This window comes from Pleuronectes platessa, chromosome 15, assembly GCF_947347685.1.
Source record: "Pleuronectes platessa chromosome 15, fPlePla1.1, whole genome shotgun sequence".
Taxonomy (NCBI): domain Eukaryota; kingdom Metazoa; phylum Chordata; class Actinopteri; order Pleuronectiformes; family Pleuronectidae; genus Pleuronectes; species Pleuronectes platessa.
Window position 1 is genome coordinate 17,199,365 of NC_070640.1, and position 8,152 is coordinate 17,207,516.

Here is an 8,152-nt window from a genome sequence, read left to right on the forward strand (position 1 = left end):
AAGACAAATAATACAAATAATAGATATTTCAGTGGGAAAACCAATCATATGTAGAGTGCTAGTATCTATGAACAGATGAAATTGTAAGCAGACTGTTGAAAATGTATTTGTACGAGGTAAATTTATCTGATCTCAATATGTGATATGGTGATTAAGTGGCCAACCTCTCAACAGGCAAAATTATACAGAATCTCATGAAATCCAAAACAGCAAATTATGTAATACAAAATCAAAAATAAGAGATCATGATTAAAATAATACAGCATCATTTGAAATAAGTGGCAAAAGAAAATGGTGTAAGAAACATTACATTTGGTAAAAGTAAGTTTTGAGCCTGAATTCAACAGGTAAACTATTCAGTAGAGATCTGTGCACTCTCTGGGTCCCCCTCTAGTTTTACCTAATGTGGATGGGAACGACTGAAGCAGGGATTCAGTGATCCATGACTCTCACAACTTGGGCTGGGGGCGTATTTACCAATCGTCCTTCTTCTGACAAACGTCTTCAGACCAGACCGATTTTCGACCTCACCCTTCATTTTGATCTACAAAACAATGACCATTTCTGGGACGCTGTCATAGTGACATTCAATCTTTCGACAGACAGACAAAGATAAACCCCTCTTGTATAGTTCCTGCTACAGGAGCAGGGCTTTTTGTTTCATGTCCTTTCCATATCTGGTTTCATTGTAAACTGTTCTGCAATAACCAAATAATCCCTAGGTTTATAAAAGATCTCGTTTTTTTGATGACGCTCCTCTCTCAGTTGATAGCGTTTGATGGTTTTGTCATTTTATCTGCACGGGAAGAGATCGCCTTGTAATCTGTGTTGATTTCTGAAGCATACAAGAGCAGAGCGACTGGTCCACACATTACAATGAGGCCATTAATCTGCCTTTCAGGCCTGACGCAGCATTGTGCCGCCGCTGGGACGAGGGAAGGCCCTGTGGCTTCGGTTTAGAAATAAATATGTTATGACCTGAAGGAAACTTTACTTGGAGAAAAGTTTACTTGCACATTCTTTTACCTTCAGGGCACGGGGAGATGCCGGATAGACACAGATCTGTGCTTGAACAAGACAAACGTTACACAGACATCGATTTAACAGCTGTCCATTTTTGTATTCTCACAGCTACAGAGGGCTGCTTCAAAATAAATAAATTCTCCGTTTGTGAAATGGCGAAAAGACCCAATAAGACTGGGAGAAAAGGAGTTCTACTGAAGCCTCTGCAGTCGTTTCAGCAGATCCATCAGTATGGAATAATATGGAACTGATTAGGTATCTGCCTCGACTCAGCCTGACTGTATCTCCGGGAGTCTAATTTTAAACTCTACCCATGATCCTCGGCTTGGGCTTTGCATCGATTAGCGCGGTAGAATTGACTGTGTTGGCATGTTTTGTTGTAGCACACTCGACAGTCGTGGTACATTAGATTAGCCGTGGAGTGGAAAGCCTCGGATGCCCCGCAGTCAGAATGTCCTCACGGAGCGAACAACTCAACAGCTGTACTTGTCCATGGGAAGATAACATGGCAGGAGCAGCAGAAACAGAGAGGCGGAGGAGAGGTTTTCATAAAGGCGACAAGAGAAAATGAAATACAGCATATTGTAGGTAATAAGAAAATGCACTGCTCCTGAATGTTAATATTCCCTGCTACTTGTGTGTCTTCTTGGAACGGCTGGAGGATTCGATTGCAACGAGATGAGTTACATTAACATATAATTCATAAATACAGCTTTCTTCCTTTTCCTGCACGCTGGAGACTTATTGTTCTTTGCTGGTGACTGCTTGGACTGTTGCTTCCCCCAGCTCCGATTGAGACACAGATTGGAGAGCGGTTCAGCGAGCTGTGCACAAATCTCACCCCTGATGGTGCCAACCTCTTCAGTTTGGGTTTGCGTCGTCTGTGCGCCTAAAGTCAGTCCACGTCACATCTCCTGAGATGATACTCCTGACATCCTCACCCAGTCAGCTCCCTTCCTCCAAGCCCCCCTCACCCGACCTCCCCCAGGAGATGCATGGCTGAGCAGGCTTATTCTCCTCTTGGGGTGTTCCCCATGCATGACTGATGTTTAGATTAATATTCTTGACTGATTCCTGTTCCGTTGTGTGTAGATGAGCACGGCCTATCAGAGCACAGCCGCCCCCTCAGGAGTCCATTGATTTTCACACTACTGACAAACCTGGAACTCCCGGACCCACAAAACACTTGTTGTCCATTTGCACGCCGTCTCCTCGGGCCCAGCTGTCCACATCTGCTTTCATGGTGTCACTCTTTCTGTCTTTCACCTGCATGCCGAGTTTCCTTTACAAAGTGAGCATGCTGCCTGAGATCTATGTCAACCAGATCCTCTTAGGGATTGATAATACAACTGATCTCCCTGCTGCCATCCCACAATAAAAGGATTGTCATGGTATTTAACACATAAAGTATATTACTAAACAGGCCAGAATCACAGAAAGGGGCTGTAATAAGAACCTTAATTAGAGGAAACAAAATGAAGATTAATAAAAGAGGTATCTTCTTTTAAATGTCAGACAAAAGCGTATTTTTTTTTAATTTTATTTTCTTCAGTCTTTGGTCTTATTATTTTATTTATTTATTTTCATTATTATTCCTTCTATATTTTCACCACTGGGTTAATGTTGTGAAGCACTTTGTACTTTGTGTTTTAAAGTGCTCTATAAAGAAAGTTATCATCAAGAAAGCTATTATATGTGGTTTGGCAGTTGCACAATTTGATTTGGGCTCCAAAAACTCTTTTGCATTTGCAATGTGAGAATGAATAAAATACTGTCTGCAGCCTTTCATGTGAGTGCACATCAAACAGCTAAGGAGCTATAGTCCCTTAAACAATGGCTCTAAGAAGGTTAGGATTTGCAGTGAAGCAGTGCTTGTTTAAATATGCCTCATAAAGTCTCATTTGGAATAAAGGCTCAAATCCAAACAGTGAGGGGAAAATGGTAATATCGCCCCCTGGTGTTACTTAAAACCTTATGAAATATGGTCAAATCTGTGCTGCAGTGTGATTCACATCGAAAATGAAAAATTCCTCCTAATGAAGTTAGTGATATGAATTATATGCGCTAGGTTTTATCTCTGGCATAATTTTACAGTGTGCTGAACAGCAAACCACATGACAAACAGCACTGACAGGTGTGATATGGGATTTCATGCTTCGCTCACTGTCTGTGTCTGTTTGTGTCGGACATGATCCATTTTTTATTTGAACAAGCGGTTGATTTGCCTGTGACAATACTTGGCTCGTGATTTTTGCAGCATTTAGAGATAAAGAGGCAAATCAGCTTTGAATTCGAATGTTTCAGGTCAACTCAGAGCTTAAATAGAGTTCTGTGTGAGTTCAACTTTTTTTTAGGGGCAATGTATCTTTTTTGTGGACATAAAAAAACCAATAGAAATATTTTCACAGCATCAGAGGAACACAGTTATGATAAGAGACATTTGTATGAGGGGGATGCTGGGAGGATTCTGTGATCAATAATGCAGAATAAATCTAATAAAACCCAAAGGCAAAGAAATAACGAATATCATTTGCATTATATAGCAAGATCAAGCAAATTCCAAGTGTTTCCATCATACAAGTACTGTGACATTTCATTTTGCAGAGACTAAATCATCAACATTATTTATTCGTCACATGTGAAAACGGTTGAAAATTACAGCTTTTTCCCGGAGAGAGCTCTTGAGCAGAAATATTGCATTCATATTTCTCCATAGACCGTCATCTTCTGCTTTCAGTTTCTCCTGACAAACTAGGCTTGAGTTTATACAAGCAAACTTTAAGTTCATTAAGGAGCTTGAGAAATATTTAGCATCTATAAGTGAGGCTGTGCTGCAGTTTTTCCTCCACATCCAGCTGTTCCTGCTCAATCTTCCACTAATTGGCCTCTTTCCACCAGACCTTAAGGGTCTTGATTTCACTAAGTTGCTCCAATCTTTTTTCCTGGAGGAATTCAGCAACTCAAGCAAGGCGGCCAACTCCTTTTTTTTTTAACTAAGGATCACATGCTGCGAGGCCATTTAACCTTGTTTCTGCTCCTCTCCTCGTGCAGTGGGGGGGCCCGGGCTCTGTAGCCGACACTGGCTCTTAACCGCCGTCAGTTTTCCCTTATGAGAGTTCAAGAACATGCTGTATTAAAATGTTTCTTAAAAGAATGCTGAAAATGGGATCATCCTTATTTTAACAGGCAACAGCCAGTGGAAAGAGTCTGCTGGTGAGACGTATTTATTTTTGTCAGCGGTGTCCTTACTCCTGACTGAAGGCCTGATTCGCCTCAGGAACCTTTTTGGAGACGTCCAGGTTGATTCTCTTTAATGTTCTTTTCAAGACGAAAATATGAACCAAAGATAACGTGACTTTTGAGTTGTATAGCTCTCACAGGATGAATCTTGTTTTAATTAGAAACTAGAGGTACAAAAACCTTGAAAAGACAGGACTCCATATCAGTGGTTGTCAGGTGGGGGTCTGTGGCACACTGCCTGGGGTGCATGAAAAGTTTTCAGATTTATCCAATAAAATGATAATGATATGTGATTATTCTGTGTTGACATGGTAAAGATATTTCTAATACATGTCAAATATGTTCCTAAGATAATTATCTTGTGTTGTTCTCTTCCATTACCAAGTAGAGGTCTCAAACAGATGTAAATGAGGGGAGTCCCCACAATATTTTCTGTGGAAGTTGATCCTTCACTTAAGAACAAATTGAGAACATCAACTGTGTATAAAGCTAAAAGGATTTTTATCTACATAGGAATGAAATGAAATAACAGGTTTGTGTTGAAATCCTCAGGATAGTTGGATCAGTGTCAGCACAACCCGTCATTTTTGTACTTTGTTTTTATTCATTTTTGACTCACCTATTTTCTTCCTAATGAGTCGTCTCTGAGCATTTATCAGACATTATATAATATATCATTTACAATATGCCATATTTTCATATAAAGCAAATTATTGTTGTCGGAAAGGAGAAAACTAAAAAAAGACAGAATGGCCCTTTACTCCACAACAGGAAAAGGAGGAGCGAGGGAGATGATAAGTTGGACACACCTGTGAGCCAGAGGGAAAATCAAACAAAGGAGTGGAAGCATGTGAAGTGCGAGAAACTGTAGGAAGGAGATCACAAAAAAGATAAACTGGTTTCTGGAAAGTTGATCCAAGAACCGGCTGGATCTACTTCACAGTGGTCCTGGACCCTGAGGCAAAGAAGCTGATCCCTGGAGCCTGAAGTGGGTTTTAAAAACCCATCTAACCTGTTCGGATTGGAACGTGATCCCCTCTCTCCTGGATGAACCATACAAGCTAAGTCTCCCTATTGAAACTCTCCTGGCTTCACCGGATCCATTTGCCTCTAGAAAATTCACCCCTCATCTTCCCTGTACCTGGAGATTTAAGGACCACAGAATAAAACACATTTCCCTCACTTTCGTTGGACCCTAACTCCCCTCTCCATCAACCACACACACACACAGACACACACACACACTAATCAAACTATTAACTTAATGGAATATCATAACACACTCCCCACACACACATAATCTCACTTTATCTGAACTCAGACTAAACTCACCATGAACTCTTAATAGACAATTCCTTCATATGTTTATCATTAGAAGGTTAATTTATTATTTGGAAATTAATTTGTTTGCTATTGATTACTGAATATTTTTGTGAATATGAGTTTGTCTGTTTATGAATCACACCTTTTGATTTGTTAATTTGAATAATTCAATGAAATATATTGAATAATATAATTTATTGTTTGATTTCTTTTTCTTTGATGCCTTTTGTAGTTAAGTAAATAAGCTATCCAATTTTTGAAAGTTGAAGGAGCCTTGTCTGGCGCCCAACTATTTTATCTTTTAAATTTAGAAAACCTTTGCTACAACACCACCAGTACAACCCAACCTGAAAGCCATCTTCTCCCTTACTGTGCATAGTAAAGCACTTTTGGCCACAATTACAACAATTCGCCACAGAGTCATTTGCACTCAGATTGCTGGATCTGCTTTCAAACAGGTGCCGCACCACACTCAGTGCTACCCACACCTCTACGCTAATGGAATCATGTCAGCGTGTGGTTATCTGAAAAACTGAGCATTGGCCGACCAAAGTAGGCATTGCGGGAAACGCATTAGATGCATCCACTTCTCCTCTTTTGTCCTCCCTCGAGAGCCCATGTCAGTCCATTCCCTGCGCCCTTGTTTAATCCACTCCATCTCCCCCTCGCATGTTTGTAAAAACAAATTTGCCATACTGAAGTGCTTCCCAAACCAATCGGTGAAGAGAGCTTACGTCAATACCCCCTGCTATCGTGGAAACATGGTGCCATTTGAGCGTGGAGGAAACAGGCTGACAAATGAGTTCTCTGTGGACGCTGGTGTTGGCAAGTTGGTATTTTGTATTTCACTTCAATCGGACTTTTCTCCCTTCTCCTTACACACAATGGAGCGATTTCTAAGGGAACATTTGGGTCCCATCTTCGTCCAAATCGTACAGCCTTCCTATTGCTGTGACATTGATAATTTGTGTCCATAGTTTGGAAGACACGTGTGATGCATTAACCTACAGTTACTTGTTGTGTTACATATTTTCAAGAATAGTTGAAAAAAACGCGTAGGGGTGAACATCGTTATGCCTGTTTTCTTGCCACAGGAATAAAGATGTTCCACAATTCATACTTCTTTTATTGGCTAATCAAAAAGTGTAAAGAAAAAATACAGCATATGACTAAAAAAAGCAACTACCACAAGCAATCTCCACAGTTGTCTATTGCTTTCATATTTACCTTTGCATTACAATAAAACTGTCAATGTTTATATTGATGGTGCACTATGGAAATCAAGTGTTCTCTCATTTAGGACTATTGACTTACATAGAAAATACTGAGTGTTTACAGCCAATGTTTTATGGCTGTACTAGTTTTACCAGGTTGGTTATACCAGTCATGCCATCAACATATATTATTTACCATGATTTAAGGGGAACAGCTCAAAGACTTTACGGTCCCCTTTAAAGTCTCAATTCCATGAACCCCTTAAAACTTTGATGTGCAGATAACAACATTGCAGTGTGCCCTTGGGCAGACGCAAACTATTGTCAGTAAGAGATCAATAACAGGTTTAAAGCATTTTATGTACATTCAGTTGTAGTTGCCACAATAAAACCTGTTTGTTTTCTATGAGAGTTTACAGTTGATTCCTGTGTGAGGATATATTCTGGTTTTACAGTCTGCACTAGGTCTTGAATTCATACCGACAATATTGAATAATACATATTTCCCTTAAGTGCAACTTGCCTACATCTGTGATTCATAAACTTTATTAACAATGTGGGAGGGTGGGTGAACACGGGATGAAAATCATTTTACAGAACTCCTCCCGAGAGAGCTTGGTTCCAAGAATCCCATCTGTGAATCATTTTCATGTGGCGCATTGAACCGAGTGACTGACTTTACTTTATATATCTCACCCTGTGGAGAAGGAAACCTATTATCCCAACTATTAAGGTGTAGTGTTTAAATGACTCCAACGTGGGGTGAAATTAAAGTGATACACATGCGTCATGCGTCTCAATGGCGGTGTAGAATACATCCACAATGCCTGTTTCTTCAATACAACGGTGCTTTACAGGTTTTCAGTGAACGTACCATTTTCAATCGTCACTTGTTGAGAGCAGAGTCCTCTGTGGTGAATTTCAGGATGTGGGGAGAAAGCCCGGAGATTTGACTTGCAGGCCGTGTATAACTTGTGTTGGGTGAAATATTGCCGAAAGTTTTACCTAAAAAGTGCATTTCATTCGTAAAGACTTTATTAGAATATCACTTGCTTAATGTATTCATGTGTGTAAACAGAAACGTTTTATATTGTATATTTTGAAACCAATATCCAATTTTTAATCTGAGCAAAACCTTCAATCACATTCATGTGTTTACTTCTAGTAGTTATTAATGCAATTCCCCCAGTTATCAAATAATAATAATCATCTTTATTTATATTGAAATAATTAAAACAGGGTTACAAAACACAAATAAGACAGAATAAAATGAGGTAAGAAACAGTAAAAGGATGAAAAGAAACTGAACTCACGTAAAATCTGATAAGTTAGAATTTGTGTTGGGTAAATAT